Consider the following 23,208-nt stretch of genomic DNA (forward strand, 5'->3'; position numbering starts at 1 on the left):
CATAAAAACAGTTTTTGATGGATTTGCAGAACAAATATATTCCACACAATAAGATTTCGCCAAAATGAAAAAGATATTTCAGGAGTAAAAATCCAATATGCATTCTAAGAAAATATTTAGAATATTTACATTGGCTTTTTTCATTATTTTTTAATGTTGTCTTTTGACATATTAGCAATGGCACATAATCTGACAGGCTACAGGGTGAGATTATATTATAATAAAATGAAAAAATCATATAATGTACAAAATATTAGAGAAATCAATAATTTTGTTCACATTTGGATAGTCAAAGAAAGATTCTGACACTGGTGCCTTGCTAAACATAGTGGAGATGTGCCTGTCATGAAATCTTTATGGACAGATGACAGATTTTCAGTAGCCCATATCTTTTTCTTGTTTTCCTTTCAGTGAAGAAAACAGAATGCTTAGTATTTGGAGATTTTTACCTTCAGGTAGAGGAGACAAGTTGTATTAAAAGAGCATAATATGTGTTCATAGTTGTTCTCTGGACAGATCAGTTTTTCAGAACTGATTTTTCTGCAAAACCAGTAACATCAGAGGAAAGGACTTATTCTGAAGTTGAATGTATTTTTCCTAAATTTAGAATTTTTGTGGTTTTTATGGTGCAGAAACCACACCATAGGACTAAATTTGTTTTCACTTTTGTGCAGTGGCGTAACTCAAAGTAGGAGCAACATATGCCTACTTCCTGCATATCCCTCAGAGTTTGAGAAGAATATTTGCGAAGTGGTCTTGACTTCTGCAGTTTCAGATAATAAAACAGTCACATATTTCAACTGAGAAAAATCCAGAACTGTGGTGCAAGACTTCAAAATTTGAACCAACTCTTTTGGTAGTCTCTTTACAGTACAGTTCTCCTGTCTTTATAAAAGACTGTTTAGGACATGACTGCCAGTATACTCCCAAGTAACATCCCACAAATACTTACAAAAAGCTCTTAGATTCAATTGGGGGTCAATTAAAAAGAATGAAAAACTGGGAAATAACATAGCCAAATAAAGAAAATATTCTAACAGCAAAGTCTATAGGCAACATGGGCATGCAACAGATTTTGTAAATTGTTACAGCCAGTAAAATATGCAACTTGCAAATGTTTACTTGTTAAAACACATTTAAAAGCCAATATTGTAGTATAAAGATAATAATCAAAAACTCCACAACTGCGATAATTACTATGGAGTGATTTAATTATTTCATATGTTTATACAATGCATACATACAATACATACATATCAAACACTTGGTCTTGCAAGTTGTGTCTGAAGATAAAAACAGATTAAGAGAACAATCTCATACCTACTGAAAGTTTCCCTGGGGTTCAGCACCTTCCTTAGGAAGGGACGACAGCTAAGTAGTAATAGCAGTTTATTAGGGTGATCCCATCCTGCTCCAGGAAAACTCAGAAATAAATACCATCCTCAGTAGCTTTATTCTTAAACTAAAATTACATGAGTAAATATAGAAAGAGAAGAGTATTTCTCTTTTATAGCAGCATAAAAGGAATAGAATTTCCTGAGGCATAAGGAAATATATAGATTGGTGGAGGAATCAAGACCACTTTTCAAAGGTGTGTAAAAAAAGAAAAAGGTAAGATTTGTTTAGCCAGACTGCAGCAGGAGAAAGAGGTCTCTCTCACATCTCTACATTAGGTTTAATATGGTTGTTATGTGGAAAAGTGTGCAAATTATCATTATGTGCAGCTACAAGATCAATATGGTTTGCTGCTCATCAATCTCAAAACACATCCCCCGCATCACGTCTTTGGAACATGTGTTTGTTTACAGTCATGGAAAAATTATAGATATTAGGAATTTTATCTTCATCTTCACTGAATTTAATTAATATAGGCACTACTAAATATTTAAATTGTTTCTGATGGAAGATTTTTCTGTTAAATGTGTTGGATTAATTTAACTACTCATTTTTACAGGTGAGTTGTTATTATCATGTATGAATCAATCTTTTTTCAGTATGTACTTCCAATCATTAAGCAGATGCAGTAAGTCACTGAGAACAGCATGGGTTTGGGGGAATTTTTTTTTCATAATGGGTTAGAAAAGATGATGTTTGAAATCAGTTTTCTTATAATTATGTTTTGTCATTCAGTCTTCTGTCTCCTCCACTTTACACTTACAGGTTTCTTTGGTCTGATAATGTAAAGTTTATTTGGTAACAGCTATAAGATCAATAGTAGAGGTTGTACAAGATGACACATTTCACAATAATTCAATTAATTAACTTTTCTGATTCTTTGGGGGGAAAAAATAAAATGTGAATCTGCCTTAGAGATCATGTACATTTTATTTAATCACAGATTTTGTCAGGAAAGAGAAATGAAATGGAATTGATAGTGGGCAAACATTTCCACATAAAGAAACTGGAACTTTGGGCTACATGGAATGATGATATTCTTTCACAGGAAATAAACTACTGGAGTAGAGACAAAGAATTGCATCCTGGGCTGCATCCAAAGCCTTGTGGGCAGTAGGGGAGGGAGGGCACTCTGCCCTTCTACCCTCCTGCAGTGCTGCATCCAGCACTGGGTTGTCCAACACAAGAAGGCTGTGAACCTGTTGGAGCCAGTCAAGAGAGTTGGGAGAGTTTGGGTTGCTCAGCCTCTTCAGAAGAGAAAGCTCCAGGGACACCTTCCAGTACCTTCCTGTACTTAAAGGGGCTACAAAAAGGGTACTTTTTACAAGGACCTGGAGTGATAGGACAAGAGGAAATGGCTTCAGACTGAGAACAGGTCTGGGTATGATATTTGGAAGAAATTCTTCACTGTGGGGGTGATCAGACACTGGGGGAAGTTACCTAGAGAAGCTGTGGATGTTTAATCCCTGGAAGTGTTCAAGGTCAGGTTGGATGGGGCTCTGAGCAACTTGGTCTAGAGGAAGATGTCTCTGCCCATGGCAGACCAATACAGACCATTCTATGATTCTATGATTTTATGAAGGCCAGTAAAATCCTTGAGTGATTTCCTGGTTTCTAGCTGAACCAGGGAGGTCTCTGCTTCCTACAGAATTCCAAATAATAATTCAAAACACACTGTCTCAACAGCTACCATGCCAAAACCTGGAAGAACTGAAACCTTGAGTGTATTTCAGGAAATATTGTCAAAATTGTATATTTAGAATTAATACTTATAAGCAGTAAAATTCACTGGTTTCAGGTACCCTGATAATTCTGTTGTCTGGAAAAAGCAGGTTTAATACAAAAGTCAAAGCATGACAAAGATCACTGGCAATGTTCACTCTACTACTTACTAGAGGATGACATTTAGCAACTGCTCAGCCATCAGCTAAGTATGAATGGAAATGAATTTTATTGACTTGCAAACAAATTGCTTAGGAACATCCATTCTTCAGATCAAACACTGATCAAGAATTAAAAAAGGTCAAATAAAAAGTAATACACAATTACAGCGCATGCAATATTAGTTGTATTTCATTGCACAATATTTCAAACTATTTGTAAAATAATTTGAATTTTTAAGCTGGTTTATTAATCACTAATCTCAAATCTTTAGAACTAGGCAAGCTGGGACAATCACAGTGATCAAAAAGAAAGACACAGATTTAGAATAGTAATACTTCAGTTTTGACATTAATTTTGATAAAAGGATAATTGAGTGCCACAAGTAAAACATTCTGATATTTGAGTTACATTTAAAAAATATCAAATCTACCTTTCCTTATTTTTCAGCAATCTGCTCATGTAGGTAGCACTAATGAAGATGACTAATTATATTGAGAGATAGCAAAAAGTATGACAGTTTCTCAGAATTAATGATATGTATATTCTAAAAAGACTCACTGGTATACCAAAACCATTTATTGATGATGATTCTTCAGTTCAGAGTTCCTGACTTTTTCACAACTGACATTATTTTCAACACATCAATCTTTCAACAAGATTTCTTCCCAAAGTGAAAATGGCAGTTGAATAATACTTCTCTTCCAAAAATGTAATAATTTTTTCTTCCAAAAGGGATCTTTGTCATCATATACATACTTAAGAGAGTTATTTGTGAGTGAATTTTTCTGAATGCTTAAATAGAAGTATTAATTCTGCAAATATTTAATTGCTATTTCTGAAAATATTTCATTGAAATACCAAAAAAATTTATTTATACGCCACCCACACATAAAGAAATGTATGCTTCTGTCTTTTATTATTATTATTATTATTATTATTATTATTATTATTATTATTATTATTATTATTATTATTATTATTATTATTATTCTTTTTAGTAAAACACCTTCTGAGAAATATGATCACAAGACCTGAATTCTGATGTGATTTGGTGGTTGTTTACTCTGTGCATTAGGCAAATGAAGCTGTCTGGCTGCTGCTGTGTATAGTTTCATTTAGCTTCAATTAAAGGTAGAGATTAGAGCTTGTTTCCACCATCAGGCTGATTTGTAATTAAGTATAAAAGTGTTATATATACAGTATTTATGATACTCTGTAGGGAAAAAAAATTAGAAAAGGTTCTCTATAACAAGAAAACATCTGTAGGCTCAGTTCTGGGTGGGGCTGATAGGAGAGGATAAGGATACATCCAGTGACATATAAATCATCTTCTACCTTTTCCTTCTGAGGTGTCTTAAGAGTACCATTTTAATAGGCCACATCCACAAAATACTTTTTTCCTTCCACACCTAAACTGCTGCTGAAGTGCAGCATCAGTTTCAAATATATGTTTCTTATTTACATTGTGCTGTACTCCATAAATGTGTGATATTGCAAGACTCTAAACACCACTTTCTCCATTCTAAATATGTAACCAAAACCTCACTTACAGTATGATTCAAAGCACAAAGCTTTACTACTATTAAATATAAAAATAGTTTTAGTCCTTAGCCAACCTTGTGTTACAGTATTTAACAAAAATAATGCATTAATTACTGTAGCCATAAGCCTGCAGTAATATGAATTCTAACCATCAGGTAGATCATAGCTCTATATCAGTCCAAGTTAAATAAAACCTCAGTTCATTACTATAGCAACCTCTGAAATGTTTGAAATGCAAAATCATAGGAAAAATGTTACAATTTTACTACTGGATATTTATGAAGTTTTCTTAATACGTTTTTCCATATCATGTTTCTTTTCAATAGTTTTCGTTAGCTTCTGTGACACAAAAAAATATGTGACTGAAACAATCTTCTGCTTATGGGTTTTGGTTTGTTTTGCTTTGGGTTTTATGCTATTTTGGGGTGCATTTTGGTTTTGGGGTTTTTTGTTTGTTTGTTTTTAGTATTATTGTTTAATGTTCTTCTTATCTATTTTAGACATAGTTGACTTGTAGGATTTTTTTAGGAATCCTAAAAAAATATTTGTAGGATTTTTTTGCATTGAAAACTCTCAATTATTTCCCTGAATAAAAATAATACAGAATATAACCTAGGTTTAGGAAAATATATGACAACAAGAGGACAAGTGAAAAGTAAAAAAGTAAAAAAAAAAGTTTAAAAGGGTATGGTGAAGAGCAGGTATGAACTGCATTCATCAAGTCAAGGTAACAGAAGGATTCCTATCAGTCAAGGATCTAAGCATTCGCTTGTACTGCAGGCAATGAACACAAGGTGTTACAGGAACAGAATTTCTGGTTTTAAAGTGCAAGAAATGTCACAAAAACTCCCTTCCCACCTTTAACTTTTAATGGAGTGGGGAGAAAAAACCAGAAGCAAGAGATATCTTTCGCATTTCAGACCCTTCTGTAATTCCAGTACTGCCACTCTATAATCCGGACAAGACTTGATAACTCAGCAGTTCTTTTGTAATAGTCTTTGCCTATATCTTCTCTTAGAGAACAATATAATAAACAATATCCATTACAAAAAGCAGTGAACCACTTACATTAACTGTAGCTCAAATATGCCTTCTTCAGAAAGATATTTATATCGGTGACAGCTATAAACCCTATGGACCTTTTTCTTACTTTGTTTTTTTTCCTCCTTTTTCTCCATTTTCTTTCTTTTGCCTGTGCTATGATGTATAAAGAAGGGGAAAACAAGACAAAATAATAAAATATTAATAAAGCAAAGGTACTGAGGAAAAAATTAAAGTATTTTTTCCCCCATACTTTTCTCTTCATTAGCCTGGGGACTCTGCATACAAGCAGCCAAAAACTTGTGAGAAAGTTCCGCTCTTTGTGCCTAGTAGCCTAATTTAACTGCACATAGGCTTATATTTTGCAGCTTTCTAGCCCTTTGTTATTCAATGACATACAGGAAGAAAGAGCACTTTTCATTATGTCATTACTACACTACACATCAGTTATGTCTGTCTATGTAACGCCAACCTAAGGCTCTAAAATAGCAAAGTATAAATTCCAGCTAAATGTTAGTAAATTTGTATTGTATATCTATTAATTTTTTAAAGTTATAATATCTATCAGGTAACCAGAGTAACAAAGCTTTTCTACTCTCCTGTACATAAAAATAGCCCTTGATGAATGATTTACAAAGGAAAGCAACTAAGCAGAAGATCAAAAACAACATTAAAGTCCCAGGCAGATGATAACCCAAATAAAACCATATTGGTTGCAGCCCTGTGCAGTTCGCCTTTTAAAGCAGCAGAGTTTTTGTGTTTGGCTTTTGAACATTCAAAATAAACTGCTTGCATTTTGATCTAGTGAAGAGAATTTACGTTTAGAAACAAGGGACAGAAGTGCCACCTTGTCAGGGAGCATGGCAGGATGGAGTTGAGCAGGGAAGTCATACGATCCCAAACTCATTTTGGTTGGAAAACATCTGTGAGGACATTGAGTCCAACCTTTGACCAAACACCACCTTGTCAACCATTGGCTGTGTCACTGAGTGCAATGTTCAGTGCTGTTTTGAATACCTCTAGGTACCACCTCCCTGGGCAGCCCACTTAGTGTTTGACAACATTTTCAGAAAAGAAATTCTTCTTGATGTCCAACCTGACCCTCCCATGGTGCAGCTCGAGGCTGTGTCCGCTTGTCTGGTTGCTAGTTGCCTGGGAGAAGAACCCAATCCCACCTGGCTCCATCCTGCTGTCAGGGAGTTGTACAGAGTGAGAAGGTGCCCCTGACCCTCTTTTCCTCTAGACTGAGCCCCCTCGGCTCCCTCAGCTGCTCCTCATTAGACGTGTTCTCCAGTCCTTTCCCCAGCTCTGTTGCCTTTTTATGGACATGCTCCAGCACCTCCATGGCTTTCCTGAAGTGAGTAGCCCAGAATTGGACACATCCAACATTCAAAATCAGTGTGACCCAGGCACTTGCAGGGTCCTGCCCTCAATCTCCAGCCAGAGCAGTGTGGGCAGAGCCATGGCAGGGCATGCCAGCAGCCCTGGGGCTGTCAGGGAATGGGCTGGAGCCAGAGGTTCCACTAAGAGATGGGGCTGAGACTGGGGGCAAGGCATTGTGGTGGGACCAAAACTAGACATGAGCTGATATGAACATGGGGCACTTGGGCCCTGGGCAGGAGGCCAGAGGCACTGCAGTCCAGGGCTCTCTGGGCTCTCCTGGCCCTGCCACATGCACTGCTGTTACTGAGAGAAATTATTCTCCAACAAATAAAACATAGGGGTGGCAGGTCCAAAGCAAGAGTTGCTTGGGAACAGAGGCTGGACAGCAGCGCCTAGGTTGCAAACACATTTATTATTTTTGTCAAAAGAAAAGTTGGAAAAAAGATGAAACGTAATGATTCACACCAAAATGAAAGTTGCTCTTTCTGAAAATGCAACAATTTCAGAAAATCCTGTAGGCAACAAATCAGATTGTGCTGAAAGACACACACAGATAACACCTTCCAGTGAAAACCTTAAAACACCCTCACAATTATTTAGATTATAGAAAGGGAAACTGATAAGTACTTTAGGTTGGTTCAAGTAGTTTAGGTAGGTTCGAGGACAAGTAAAAATATAGTTGAGTACTAATGGACATCCTCTCTAGTGAAGAAGGGGAAAAAAAATAATGGCACCCAATGGACTTCAACACAGCAAAAGTCAGGATAGGGAAAAGGGCCAACATTCAAATCCATTGAAACATATCAGGTTCCTGTACATATGACACGAGTGAAGAAAATCTCTTGAAAATATGATTAAAAACACCTAAAACACCAAAAGCTTAAACTTCTCTAAACTTTTAATATCTAAAAATATAGACTATACATAATGAATGACAGAATAGTACAAAAGGCTTTGGCTGTACCCAGTAGACATGACCTCCACAGTTTATTCTGTATGAATAAATAATTAAAATTTCCTAAATTCTGAATAATAAAGACTTTCCACTAGGCCAGCTATCTAAGGCCATGGGTAAAAGCTCTTGGGGTGTTTTTTAATGCTTTTTTCCCTATTGGTAGGAAAGTATTTTAAGTATAAATCAACAAATTACACAAAAAAAATCCTTTTATCTTTCTCTTCTTCTCTTCCCTAACAGCTGCAGATAGAGACAGAGGAACAGTCTCTAACTGTTCTCTCAGTCTCCCTTAACTGGTTTTCACTCACTATAAACTGTACAAGAATGTTAACAGTTAATATACTGTCCCAAGATTTATGAAAAAGAATAGACCTTTTCCTTCTCACTATAAGATGCATCTCTATTATGAATCTCCTTCTTATTAGTCTTATCACATATCATGCATTAATAATATAAAGATGCCTTTAAAGAGAACAGCAATAAGTATTGCAAAACACATCCCCATCAAAACCCAAGTCTTTAGCAAGACATGACAGTAGATCTTGTCCCACCTCCAAAGTCAGTAAGGGATTCCTCAAAGACTAGGTCTAATGCTGGCTAAATGGCCATGCATTTGCAAGAAATTATTTACTTATTTCCTGCTGTGAGATATGGATTAGGAGGAGGGGGGCAAAATGGGCTCAAAACTTTAAAAAGTATAAAAAACTTTATTAACAGAATTAAAAGAAAAATGATAAGAAAATCAGAATAGACCTTCAGAACATTTCTCCTTCCCCCACACTCTCCTTTCTTTCCAACCGACAACATAAAGAGACAAAAACTGAGACTTTCAGTCAGTTTGTCACCTCTAAAATAGTCTTTCTTCAGTCCACCTAGGGAGAGGAGCCTCTAGCCATGCCATGGAGACTTTTCCACAAGAAACAGTTCTTTCATGGCTTCAATGTCACAGCAAATCAGCCCTCTGGTAAAGGAAAATCTGTTGTCAGTGTGAAAGTCCCTCCCATGTCTTGCAGCTTTCCGAAAGCTGCTTTCATGGGCCATGTCAACTTATGGGGTATTATTTTAAGGATGAGCTGTTCCAGCACAAAAACAAAAGTTTTCTTCTTTTATCTCTGGGAACAGAGGTTTTTCTTCTTCTATCCCTGAGGCAAAGACTCTCATGTCTCATATTTCTCTCTGTTCAAGCTTCTCATTGGATCACAGCTTTTTAGCATGCACATGCTCCAGCATGAGTGCATCTTTCTCATGGGCTGCAGGTGAATGCTGCATCCTCCCATGCACTTCATGAATTACAGGGAAAAAAGTGAAGTCTGATATATCAAAAATATATCTTCACCATAGCCTTGCAAAAGAATTTGAGCCCAAGACTAAGGCATCTCCTCAATCCCCTCCCACCTAGAATTTGACTCCTTGATTGACTTAAGTGTCCCATGTTGTTTTCTCAACATGTCTTCACCCCTTTCCTTTTCCTGACTCAGAAGAGAATTGGTGTTTGTACATTCATTTGTTCTCAAGCTTTATCAATTGAAAGAGTTTTATAGTTCTGCAACATTTAGAAGTTGATCTCGTCCAGACTCTGCAATCAAGGAATCGCTGTCTCTCGCTGCTGATTGAATGGCCCCTGCTGGCACCATGCAAGTCACACTGGCTGCCGGCACCACCCCTGCGCCTTTGCTTCATGCTGGGTGCCAAAAGAAAGTCCTTCTGGCCACAGAAGGAGTAGAGCTGGCTAAAAGCAGCTAAGCAAACAAAGTCCATTGCTAATCATGCCAAGACAGTCATGGCCATGCAGTGCTGCCACAGTCGCACCAATTTTGGCCGTGGAATCCCAACTATGTAGTCATTCCCAATCTGGGATGGCAGCAGCCACTCCTGGCACCAGCTGCTCTTGGCCTTGGGGCTGCCCTCGGCACCAACCGTGGGGCCACTCCCGGCGCTGGTCCCGGAGTAAACAAAGTTTATTTGCAAGGCATGCCAAAATAGTTGTGGCCACGTGGTGCTGCCCCAGCAGTACAGCAGTCCCCTGGGCAGTCGCACAGTGCCGTTCAGGTCACGAGGAGGTCCCTCAGTCGTTAGGCACTGCCCTGGCTGTATCAACTTTGGCTGAGCAGTCCCTGCAGTGTGGTTGCTCATGGCATTGGGATAGTCCTGGTGGCATGGCTTGGTGGTGGCAGAAATCTCAGCCAAGCTGCACGTGGCTGGGTCGGGCCAGGCCAGGCTGGGTCTGGCTGGCCCAGGCTTGCACGGCCCCATGTGGGGCCAGGCTGGCCAGTTACCTCTTCAAAAAGCAAAAGCCAAGAGAGAGATTCACAGGGTGTTTTTTTGTTTTTGCATGTGTCTTCACAGAAGCGTGTTCAACTCTTTTAAGTAGTTTAACCGCGTGTCCGTCTTCAAAGCTAATCACCTGATTGGCTCTTCAAAACTAGGCAGCTGATTTGCTCTACCAGGTCCCCCCAGGGAACCACCTCCCATTCCCGCAGCTGAAAACCAAATTTCTTTAAACCACGACATCTCAGAAATTCCTGAGGCCACAGCAGAAAAACTCTGTATCTGATGGCTCTCTGTGCTGATCCAATTCCTGATTTTCTGACCGGTAATGCTGATAAAGATCATAGATATGCTGTTGCATATCTGGCAACAATAAACTGTTGAAAAGTTCATAAATATTAATAGATGTTACTTGTCTACAAGACAGCTATTTCCTTTCAGGCTTGATTCCTGTTAGCTTAGTGGTTTTAGGAGTTGCAGCAGACTATACCAGCCCCTGTGATCTCTAGATTGTTTTTGTTGTTGGTTGTTTGCTGTGCCTCTCAAAAATCTTGCTTCTCTCTACACTATCCCATCCACTCTACCTCTCATCTGCCTTCCTACTGTGAAATCTGGAAGTTATTTTTCCCTTGATGAATTCAGTTCCAGCTCAGTGAGGACAACTCTTCCATTCATAGGCTTCTCCAAGATCAAAGCAGCATTAATTTTAAAGAGGAATATAATAAAAAATTCCATAGTGCATGACATGGTCAACTGATGCTTCTTTTGCAATAGCCAAATAGAAGAAAAAGATAGCTTGATTAGTAACATTCTAATTCTGGAGAGCCTTGGGGAAAATTCTTATTTTACACAGAATCATATGATGGGAAGGATGGGTCAGGTTGGAAGGGACCACTGTGGGTCATCTGGTACAGCCTTCCTGCTCAGGCAGAGAACTGTGTCCAGATGGTTCTGGAATATTCCCAGTAAGGGAGATTCCAGACTCTCTTATGGTAATACAGGTAGTAATTTTAATGGAAATAACTGACAGAAAATTCCAACAAATTTTTCCTTAGAACTTTTATTTCTGAAGAGAAAACTGTTTAAGAAAAGATATCTTTACTTACCCCTAGAACCCTTACTCTATGTTCCCACTCTTTGTCTCTCCCAGGATATCAAATCCACTTTTAATCAAAATGTTCCATTTGCTAGTGGTGCTTTTGTTCATCACAGAAGAAAATATTTGTCAAGATTAAGAGGCAAAGGTGGGTGTATAATAAAACCTGTACAGATTGACATATGTTTAGCCAGGCAGCAAATAAAGTAGAATTTGGAAATTTCCCACTTACTACTTTACTGAAATTCTTCAAAGTATTCACTAGTAATACTTAAAATAAAAAGTACTAACAACTGCAATGATGACAAAAAAGAAATTGGAAGCTTTCAGCAGATGGAACATTTTAAGGACTTTAGGAAAAAAATATTAAAGTACACTTGATTTCTTTCAATTCAATGAAACTTTTTTTTAAAACCTCTCCCTGATGCTTCATAATATTTAGTCAACACTGCCTAGAGACTTAATGACTGAGACAATGTGCTTTGCTTATAAAACAAACAAGCAAACTAAATAATTTTTTAAAAATTATGAGAAGTGTGAAATATTGCAGAAGTTACTTTATATGGTCCACAAATAGTACAGTTTGTAAAGAGAATAATGTAATGCTTGTATATTCAGGCCATTTCCAACTTACAAAATGCAAAGGCCTATGACAATAGGAACAGGTTGTAGTAATACACATCTCCAGTTTAAATGTTAAACTCATTAGCAAAAGTTCTTAATATTTGCTTAGATATTTGCTTACTATTTGTTTTGCTTAATATTTGCTTGGTTGTGGTATTGAGTTTCTTTGTCTTGGTAAGAAGAGAAACCCTATTTCCCTAAAACCAAGTGTGAAATTTTCTAAGGATCCTGCTCAAACATTAAACGAACTTGCAGTATGTTTATATAAAAAGAATCATTATGCATAATGAAGTGAGAAAGGTCAGATTTTACTATTAACTGATGGATATGTTGGCTTAGTTAGTCATGAGATTGGCCAACAAAAAAGTGAGTAATGTGTAACAGAACTGTGCTTTTTCATGTTTCCTTTCTAGTGCCCTATAAACCCTTAGTTGGATTATTTAGCTGCATAATTGGTGTTAGCCACAGGATATGTATCACAGAGGATTTTCAGATTTACTCATCCATGAATGTCAGGCTATTAATAATTTTGCAGATAACTCCTTGTATTGGATATCACCTGTGTTGAACACAATATAAGGAAATGAAAGGTCAGCACACTTTGTGCGCCTGTGCGCAGATAGATAGGCACATCTGCGTAAATGCCGTATTCTCTGAATATCAGACAGAACACTTTAATGGTCCCATATTTTTAAATAAGAAATTATATTGCTCTTGCTGAGAACAAGAGAACACAATTTCAAGACCTGAGGTCTCCATTAAAGAAAACCATAATCATTTTTGGCACAATGAAACATTTTTTAAACTTTTCTGAAAAACTGAGATATATCAGCTTTAAATTACCTATAAATTGCAAGGCTGTAATTTTCTGTGCTTATACCTTTTATTCTTCTCTGGCTCTGGCAGACTAATCTCCTGATAATATTTTAATAGATAGATATCCAAGTCAGATCTTAACAAAAAGTCAAAATCTGCATTGTAATTCAGACCCATTATATTTTAAACCCCTGGAGCCTTTAATTAGCTATTTATCTTCCCTGGCTAGCTCTATTCTACTTTTGTTTACATTTCAATTATTTCAGAAAAAAATAGAGTTGGTACAGGTACATTTTTAATATTATACCAATTGTAGGAGACAGCCTTTCAAAGTTCAAATACAGCACATGGAGCAACCTGGAGGCAGAACTGAAGAAACCACAGATATGAAAATGAAGTTTGAGAGGTCTCCTACATTTGTTTTATCCATTTTCTCATGATTTTATTTACAATATTTAGTGCTTGAACTCTTAAGTCTATAAGGAAATAGTCATTTAATGAAAAAGGTAAAATATTAACATTGTAATTCATACAAGTGAACAAAAGTCACAGGTGGGGCATATGGTGGCTCCAACAGATAGAGTAAAACACTTGTCACCCAGGGCATTTTTCTTGCCTTCCTGGATACAATTTGCTAGTGGGTTAGCAAATATAGGCGGGAACTAGAATGGTGATTTGGCTGTTTTGATGTCCAGTAGTGTATTGCACCCTTCTTTGGTTAATTTGTTCACTTACGCCATTCTTACACATGCAGAGCACAGAGCCACTGCCCATCCTGGGCCTTTCCTGCTTAAATATTGCAGGGTTTTTAAAATGAGTTTCAGTCTACTTTACTATGTGTTTATGTTGTTATATGTTAACATGAATGATTCTGTTTTATTTAGGAAGAGATTTATTTGTAGTGGTTCATTGAATCTTTATACACTTTCTTTCCTGTTTGTATTTCAGTTATGCAATCACTACCTACAAGTGCAGGGGATTAATTTTAACACCACCTCTGTCTCCCATTGGATGTGTTTCTGTGGTCACAAACAAACATGAATCTGTGTCTTGGGAGAAAAAGGAGAGCAGACATGCAGCATCTGGCACTCACAGTGAACACACATAATGCTAAGGCTTTGAAGAGGTTGTTAACAGGCCAAGGAATGTGATCCTGCCCCCATGTGCCCTGGTGAGGGCAGAAATGCTATGTCAAGTTTTTGCCTCCTCAGGAAAAGAAAGACTGGAGGCTACTGAGGAGGGTCCAGCAGAGGCCATGGAGGCGATGGGGGGTCTGGAACATTTCTCTTATGAGGAAGAAACTGCAGGAGCTGGGCCTGTTTAGTCTGGAGAAGATTGGGAGGACCTCTTCATTGCCTACAATGATTTAATGGTGCTTGTCAGGAGAATGGGGCCGGACTCATCAGTGGTACCAAACAATGGGACAAGGAACAACAGGTAGACACTGCTGCACAGGAAGTTCCAGCTACTCATGAGGAAGAACTTCTTTCCTGTAAAAGAGACTGTAGTGAGTTTAGCACCGGCCAAACACCAGTGCACCCACTAGAATATACTTACTTATTTTCTGCTGCAACCTAGGATTAGGAGAAGAGCAAAGCAGGCTCAAGCTTTAAAGGGTATAAAGAAAACTTTATTAACAGAACTAAAAGAAAGAATAATAAGAATCAGAACAAAACCATCAGAACACTTCTTCCCCACACCTTCTTTTCTTTCTCACTGACAACGTAAAGAGACAAAACTTGGGACTTTCAGTCAGTTTGCCACCTCTAGAATAATTTTTCTTCAGTTCACTTTGGGAGAGGAGTCTTTCCCTACGCCATGGAGACCTTCACAAGAAACAGTTCTCTCCTGGCTTCAATGTCACAGCGAATCAGCTGCCCAGGAAAATAGAAATCTGATCACTGTGTGAAAGTCCCTCCCTTTGATTTACAGCTTTCCCCACAACTGTTTTTGAGGGCTCAATCTTTAGCTAAAGGTGTACACTTTTAAGGATGTGCTGGTCAAAAGCAAAGGTTCTCTTCAGCTATCTCTGAGATCACCTTCATCTCTGAGAACAGAAGCTTTCTTCTTCCTTCCCTGGAGGCAAAGAGTCTTCCTCACTATTCAAGCTTCTCATTTGGATCACAGCTACTTCAACATCTTCTTTACTTCAGCTTGAACGCCTTTGCTCATGTTTACAGTTTGAACAGTCCATTCCCCCATGCTTTTGCATGAATTACAGGGATATTCTAGTATATCAAAATCCATCACCATGACCGTACAAAAGATTTTCAGCCCAAGACTAAGGCATCTCCTCATTCTCCTCCACCTGGGATTTGATTCATTTTTACCAACCTTGGTATCTTCATATTGTCCTGTACATGTCTTCACGCTGTCCTTTTCTCTCACTCGAGAGAGGACTGAAGGTTTGCAAGTCTCATCTATGCAGTAAAGTTCATATCTTGCCCAGGCCCGTGGATGGTCGTGTGATTTCTGCCGGGCAGTGGCCGGAGCACCCGTGGTGATGGATTTCAGGCCCTGCTGGGGGGCTGTGCCAGGATCTCAGGGGCCCAGTCCAGAACAGCGGCAGCCGCTCCGGCCTCATGGCTGTTCTCTGGCCCCTGCTGCGTTCAGTTCCAGATGGGGGCCCACTCTCTGCACGGGCTACCTTGGTCTCAGCCACCAGGACAGCCCCACGGTAGCTTGTGGCCAGAGCTGTTACCGATGGAGGTTTCCTCAGCGGCCGTGCTGAGGGGAAGCGGGGTGGGCCCTGCACAAGTGAGTGTTCTCTTCCTGCAGCGATGGCCTCCCCTCACCCTGCCCAGCCGCCACTGGGTCCTGGCCCGGCCCCGCCAGGCCGCGTAGGCCGCAGCGGAGCGCTCCTGGCCTGGCCTACATCTAGTTAGTTACTTTGTCCAAGGCCAAAAGCAACAGAGCGATTTCTGGGCTTGCCCATCTTAAAAATGTGTTTTACAGAGGCGTATTTACCTTTTTTAAGTGGTAATCAATCTTCAAACCTAGCTACTTATTGGTTTTGTCCAGGCTCAGAAGAAGCTTTTAGCAGCGCCTCAAAGAAAATCACTTCCGTGGCTGGTTCTTTCTCTCCTCACCAAAAATCAATGAATGCTAAACCAGCATGGGGACAGAACGCTGGAACAGGCTGCTGAGAGAAGCTGTGCAGTCTCCTTTGCCAGAGATATTCCGAACCTGTGCAGTCTGCTGTAGGTAAGCAGCTGGGCTAGAGCAGATGAGCTCTGGAGGTCCCTTCACTGAGCACTCTGGGATTCTGTGAATGAATTACTGTGTTTCCTAAAGTACACATTCAGCTGTTCTGGTCTGTTAAGGGATGCAGAGCTACAGGAGCTCTTATGTTTTAAAACCTAATTCCTTGTATTTATCCTTGGATTTCTTATCCTTATGTTCTGTATTAAGCTTGAAAAATCTTCAGTATTTGTGAAGTATATCCAACTTGCTGGGGAAGAAAACTTTTAAGGTGTTAGATGTTTGAAATGAGTTTCATGGAGATTAGCTATTCCCTTGAAGATACTTGGAGAAATTTAAATACTTAAGAGACATTTAGAAATGTAATCTTTACTCAATTTTACTCCCCTATCTAGTACCCTATTTATACACCTGTTTAGATTTTCTTTGAGTACTTTATAAACCTTGCCATATTCTTTTCATTATGAAAATGATTGTTCTGTACTATAATTTCACAGGTTTATTTTCTCTTGCATGAATTTGAATCCTATAACAGAATGAATCATTGTTATTGTCTACTTTCTTGCCCCTTTGCACTTTGCTTTCTGCTGAATGTCACAGTGAACTCATACTGGAAAAAAAACACAAGCATTACCTTTAGAGGTAAAAATTTTCAGCCGTGATCAAGAAATTACAGGTTTTATATTATTACAGACTTGACATGAAAGATTATGGCTCTCTGCTTTTTCACCTCACCCCATTTGGAGGCTTCATACAACAGCTTATAGAGGAACAGTGGAACACAATAAACTTAATTAAATATACTAACTTCTCTGCTTCCTTAAGTAAAAGTTCTTCTAGGTATTTAGAGAGGTCAAGGCAACATTTTCATTCTTCTGACCTTTTGACTGATCCTGTTTTCTTCCTTCCTGCTGAGTTATCTGCAAATGTATTTAGTACACTTTTCCCTTCAACTCATATTCTTGGTCCTGAGATAAGTAGGGCAAGGAGTTCCCAATTCCTATTCTGTTCCCTGTCACCACTTTCCCACCCCTCCTTGAAGGCTTCCATGCCTTGATGCAGAGGAAGGGGATACTCAGTTGCTCTGGGCAAGGTGTCCTGTCCTATGTGGCAGCCTGGAATTTACACACAGTGGTTTAACTGTGAGCCCAACTTTCTACATGGAGCTAGTTGGCCATGGATGTGTTTCCCTGTAAGGGCCTGTTGTTTTCACTTTTTATTGGTTCCCAATTTAAATAATTTGCCAAAACTGTCAATGGTCACATAGAACCAGGCAAATGTCTTTTCCACTGTATACAAGAGAGTAAGTCCTGGTCTAATCCCATACCTGACCTTACTTAGAGCAGGAAGTTTGACTAGAATCTTAAAAAGGTCTCTTCTTACCTAATTATTCTGGATTTCTGTCTTGTTATTTTCCCTTCAAAGGTAGTATTTTTATTTTCCCTTCAAAGGTAGCATTTTTATTTTTAAAAACTAATTACAGGAAAAAACTATACATACTGCAGGGCCTTTTCTTGTAATGATATTAATCAAAAAATACTAATAACTTATAACTTTTTTTTTATTATTAGGATGTTCATACAAGAAAAAAACCCTAATTTTTCCTGGCTGGGTGCAAACCAAGGACTTTGGTCCTATAATCAATTGTAAACTTATATAAAGTAAAAATGCAAAATTAAAACCAATGTTGCCACAGTACTGCTTATTTATCAGTAACTGCAGTAAAAATGTTTGCATAATGCATAAATCACACAAATAGTTTTCATAATTAATTTATCCTCTTCTTTCCATCTCAGTATGATATGGGCAGAGCTGATGAAATGCAAACAGACATGCTCTGAGAAAGCACAAAAAAAGTGAAGTTTCATATTCAAGGAGTGGATTTCAGCACTTTTTTTTTTGTCAGCCTATAGCTGCAGCTGAAATTAAATGTTCTAAATAATATATCTGTTTTGCCACCACAGACAACAGTGTCCTGGTTGTAGTGAAGGGCACCATCCACTTTCAGGGGACAAAGGATGGTGATCAAGGGTGGTTTAAGGCCTCAGAACCCAGTTTCAGTGGAGGCTGGTACCACATCTCATTTGTTACAGTCCTCCCCTGTCTTGAACCAGCGTCTCTCAAGACTGCTGGACCTTCACTAAGTCAAAAAAGAAACTTAGCAATGCCAGATTCACTTTCAGAAGAGGGAAGCAGGATTCTGAATTAGAAATATTGGTTATTTCAAAGTATTCCTGATTTTAATTTTTTTCATACTTTGTTCCTTGTCGCATGCATGTGCAGAAAATGGCTTGCAAGAGGTCGTCCTTCCAAGACATTATCTGTGCAATAATTCAGACGTTTTGTCTTCTGTTTTCTCCTCTGAGAACTTACCCTCTACAAGTGTGCACCTCCCTAACTTCTCACACAATCACCACTGAGATTTGCAGAACTCACAAACAGACAAAGTCCACAGCAACAAATAAATTAGTTCTTATAACGGAAGGGAAGAAATAAGGCTTCTTCAGTCTTTTTTTTTGGTTTTGTTCACAAGGTTTGGTGGGGTCAGGTTTTGGACATATTTTTGTTGGGAGTTTTTTAACATGGTTTTGTTCTAGACTGTCCCTTGGTCTTACATCCTTTACTTTCCAAGGCAATCCAGCAAATGCGTATTCCTTTGTTTTATTCCATGACTGAATTAGCAGTGATAGTTTAGGAATCTTTTCTTATTTGCAGCTCTTCATATGCAGAGGTTTTCAATGACTATTCACTTCTTCAGTGCTCAATCTCAATTGAAATCTCGGAGGAAAACAGTAGCTATTCAAACCTCTCTCAAATTTTTTCTTTTATTCAATGCTAACTTTAATTCTGTAATTACTTTGCTTGGAAACCATTCTGCATAAGCTGCTATAAAAGATGAAAATCAAAGGAGTATTACATCAGAAAAAATGACAGCAAGGAATTAAGGAGAATTTTCTTGAAAATCTAGGGGTATGGGTGTAGCTCTTTTAGAGCAGAGTTTTCTCATTAGTTGATACTTAGAGTTGCATTTCAAAACTTCACAGATGTCTGAATAGAGGAGAGCTAGTAAAAAAAAATGTATATATGTATAAAACACAGCTTTTAATAGAACCCGAGATGTATTGTTCCACTTGGGAATGAACCATGTTTCTTAACTTATTTATCTTAGGAAACAGGTTTTTATGCAATTTAGCAATCTTCTCTTCAATTTCTTCTTGTAATCCATGGCTTCTAAAAAGACAAGAAGGCCTTTCTTTTCAGCCTTTAATAACTGAAATGCCAGAAAGGTGAATGATTTTTAAATATTTTTTAATCTTCTCTAGGCCGTTGTAATCATCCATAAGCTTTACTTGAGAATAAATATTTTCATGCATCCAAAGGTAACCCACTTTTAAGAATCAGATAAATATATTTTATGTGTTACAGAAACCAGACATTTTCTCAGTCATCATTTTTAAAATTACACTACTGTCAGACATACTGCTAGCTGGAGAGAGAAAATGCATTTGTTCAAATTTATTTTAATATGATTCTATGGTTTAAGAGACTGCTTCAGTGAGTCTCACATGCAACAGCTCTGCAAAAATGCTAACCTGAATCTTCAAAGTTCTGTTTTAAAATCTTATAATAGTCTAGACACTTCCACATCCTCAGGAAGAGGAACTCTGTAAAGGCTTTTAAAGCTGTCAAAGCTGTATGCACAGACAGTCACTGCAGGCTAGAAATACTCTGCATACACAGAAAGACAGCTGCAGCCACTACCTCATATAGCCCCAATGCTTCCTGGAAAGAAAATGAAATTCCCATTAAAACTGTCTTTCCTGCTAGACCAGTAATGTTTGTCTGCAAAGATTTATATTCTAGGTCAATATGACATAAAAAGAATATTACTCTTTAGGGAAAAAAAAGAAAAAAAAAAAGAAAAAGAAAAAAATTCTGTAGTTAAATCACACACGCTTATATTATTCATTATTTCTGTCATTAACAGCAATCTTGTTTCCATGACTTCAAAACTGGTTATAGTAACAATTATTTGAATTTGAGTGGATGTCAAAGCGTGAGAGGCCTCCAAAATACATAGCTGCGATATTTCTGCCAGACTGCGTGAGAAAAGGGTGATCAACCATTTTGTTTGCCATCTATTTTGGAAGAAGAAAAACAGATTTGCAATGATGTTCTACACTTTCATAGGTAATGATGTGCATTTAATTTCTACAGTACTGTGGTGATCATTGCTGTAAGATCTAAGCTGACAGTTTAATTTCTTTTCAAAGTTTTAAAAAATTCCATTATCATGTTGCCATGCTTCTGCACTTATAACTGCAAATTTAAATGCAAGGAAAGCAATCCAGCTTCCCTAGTAATGACTAAATAACATTATATGACATTTCAGTAGAATTAAAAAATATTTTTTAAAGCATTTCTTAACATCCAAGTTAAGAAGGAGGAAAAGCATGAAGTCCTCTGCCCCTAGACAGAGTTCTAAGTTGTTTGTGTGGAAGTAGCACTGACCACAGGTCAACTACCTAACCCTGAACAAGTAATTGTTTAAGTTTTCTCCTATGTGGCACCTAAAAGGATGTTGCCCTCAGGCTTGTACTTTTATTTAGTTAATCACACTTAGATGTTTGCTGCAGCATTCTTGCAGAAGAGCCAGTAGCTCCTAACACAGGAATCTTGACCTCTTGAGTATTTCCTTCAAAGTTAGGGAACAATGACCAAATGCCAGTGAAGGAGTCACATTAGCCCACGTCTTCACTCATGTAAAGCCTTGGCTCAATACAGAACTGACTCACTAAGTGAAACCAATGAAAAGGTTGGTTGGGAAACAAACACCAAGATCCTTGGAGCTGAAGTGGGAACAGGAGGTGTGTGGGTGTGTTCGTGTTTGTTAGTAGTTTGCCAGCTTGTAGTCTCCTGCTGAGTCAATGGCAAGGTTTTACAGGCTTTTTCAGGGATTCATAGCTCCTTCTGGAAAAAAACCCACTTGATTTTAAAATCTAACTGCCTCTGTTTCTCCCTAAAGTACACAATGACTTACTGGCACAGAAATGAACTGCCATTCCTGATTTACTACCAGCTCCTTAGTCCATTGTGGTTCACTATTCCTTCATGAAAACACGATACAAGCCCATAACTTTAGAAGCAAGTTTTATTTCATTTTGCTGGCCAACAGTACCTTTAATTATAAATTAGCATAGTTAACCTAATTTTTAACATCTTTTTTCGGGGATCCAGTATTTCTGGGGGTTTTTCCCTACCTTCTGAATGTATTACCCAGACAACAGTGTGTCAAAGAAATAACAAAATGTAATACTTATAAATTCTTTTCATGAGATCAGTTCTATTACAGAGATTCTCAATAGAAATAAGGGACCAGATAAGCCATATATATGCCAAGGAATAAAGATTCTCTGTGTACTCTCTGGAGCACACAGATAGCTCAGAACATTACTGATGACCTGACTTGTAAAATATATTAATTTTTTTCAGTTCACTCCACAGATCCACTCCACAGATCTTTCTCAGCTAGCTGGAAAAAAAGTCAGATTCTTCTGGCATGGTTTTTATAAAAAATAGAAGTACGTGGAAATGTTACACAGAAACTATCAGACAGATATATGATGCAATGCACTTTTACACTGTGTATCCACATCTAGTTTGAGCAATGAAAGGCATCTAACTTTCCTATAAATTATACAGATTATTAAGTTTTTGGGGGAGGGTTTAGCATTAGATCAGTACTAACAAAGGACAAGTTTTAGTGCCAGATGTTGTTGCCTTGAGCAACACAGCCAAAAATATCCACCCATTTTGCTAAACAGAGTGAACAAGCAGACAGCTCTTTTGGATTAATAGAATATTCAAGCTACAAACAGTTTCATTTAAAACAAAATGTTAAAAAATAAAGGCACTGAACTGATTTTGAATCTCAGTCATTCTGCTTTTACGTTAATTTGTAGTTTACATCCACAAGTACTACTTATGGTTTCATAATTGTATTTTTCTGATGTTGCTTTGCTTCTTACTAAGTCTGCCTACTCTTGCACACAAGGAAAAAAGCAAACTGACCTTGACAGGTGAAAAAAGAATAGCGATGACTCATATCTTCTAAATGTACAAGATGAGAACAAATTTCCTCTGCTAGAATTAGAGTATTTCCACTTACCATTACCAGGTAGAATTTATATTGAATAGGAAGTGATACATTGTGTGATTTTATTTCTTTTATAACTTTTATTAAATATTTTAAAGTGTGATTTGAATCAGAATAATGGGTGGAACCTTCAGTGTCCTGCAATTTTCTCATGCCTTTATTACAAATATAGAATATGCAATTGATGCATGCAAGTAAAGTCAGAGGTTGGATAATAAACAAATTTAATCTTTAAGGAAGAAGTTATCATATTTTATGATAAGTCTTATTGCTTGGTAGTTTTTAATTTGGTCTGGTTTTGCATTCTTGTTACAACTTCCTAGAGTATTTTTATACTCCTTATGCTCAAAATATGAAATTATGCTTTATTTTTTATCAGACTTATGAAGCTACAGATATGCTTATGTACTATTATACTTCAGCTTCAATAAAAGCATTTCTTTCTGTTAGAGAGCTAGAAATGAAATAACTGCCTATGAAATTATATACACTTAGTTATCTAAATTGCCTACTCTGAACATATTTTAAAAATTATAGATGAAATTTTCTGCATTTAGAATGTAATTTCCAATAGGTCACCTCGCATAACTCTATTCCCTCATGCTTTAGCACTCTTTATCTCCCTTTCAGCTCCTTGAAGTAAGATCTATATTGATTTTGAATTAATTATCAAGGCTTAATGGATGATTTTTGATGTAAACATTTAGATGTAAACATTTTAGATGAAATTCTGAATCCTGTTACTCATATTACAGCCTTGTTTCTGTTATCCTTTCTCATGCTGAATAATGTTATCTCCTAAAAGATACTAATGACTTTAGTATGACTATTTCCAAAAAAAACTCC

This window comes from Fringilla coelebs (assembly GCF_963513975.1).
Source record: "Fringilla coelebs genome assembly, chromosome: 2".
Taxonomy (NCBI): Eukaryota; Metazoa; Chordata; class Aves; order Passeriformes; family Fringillidae; genus Fringilla; species Fringilla coelebs.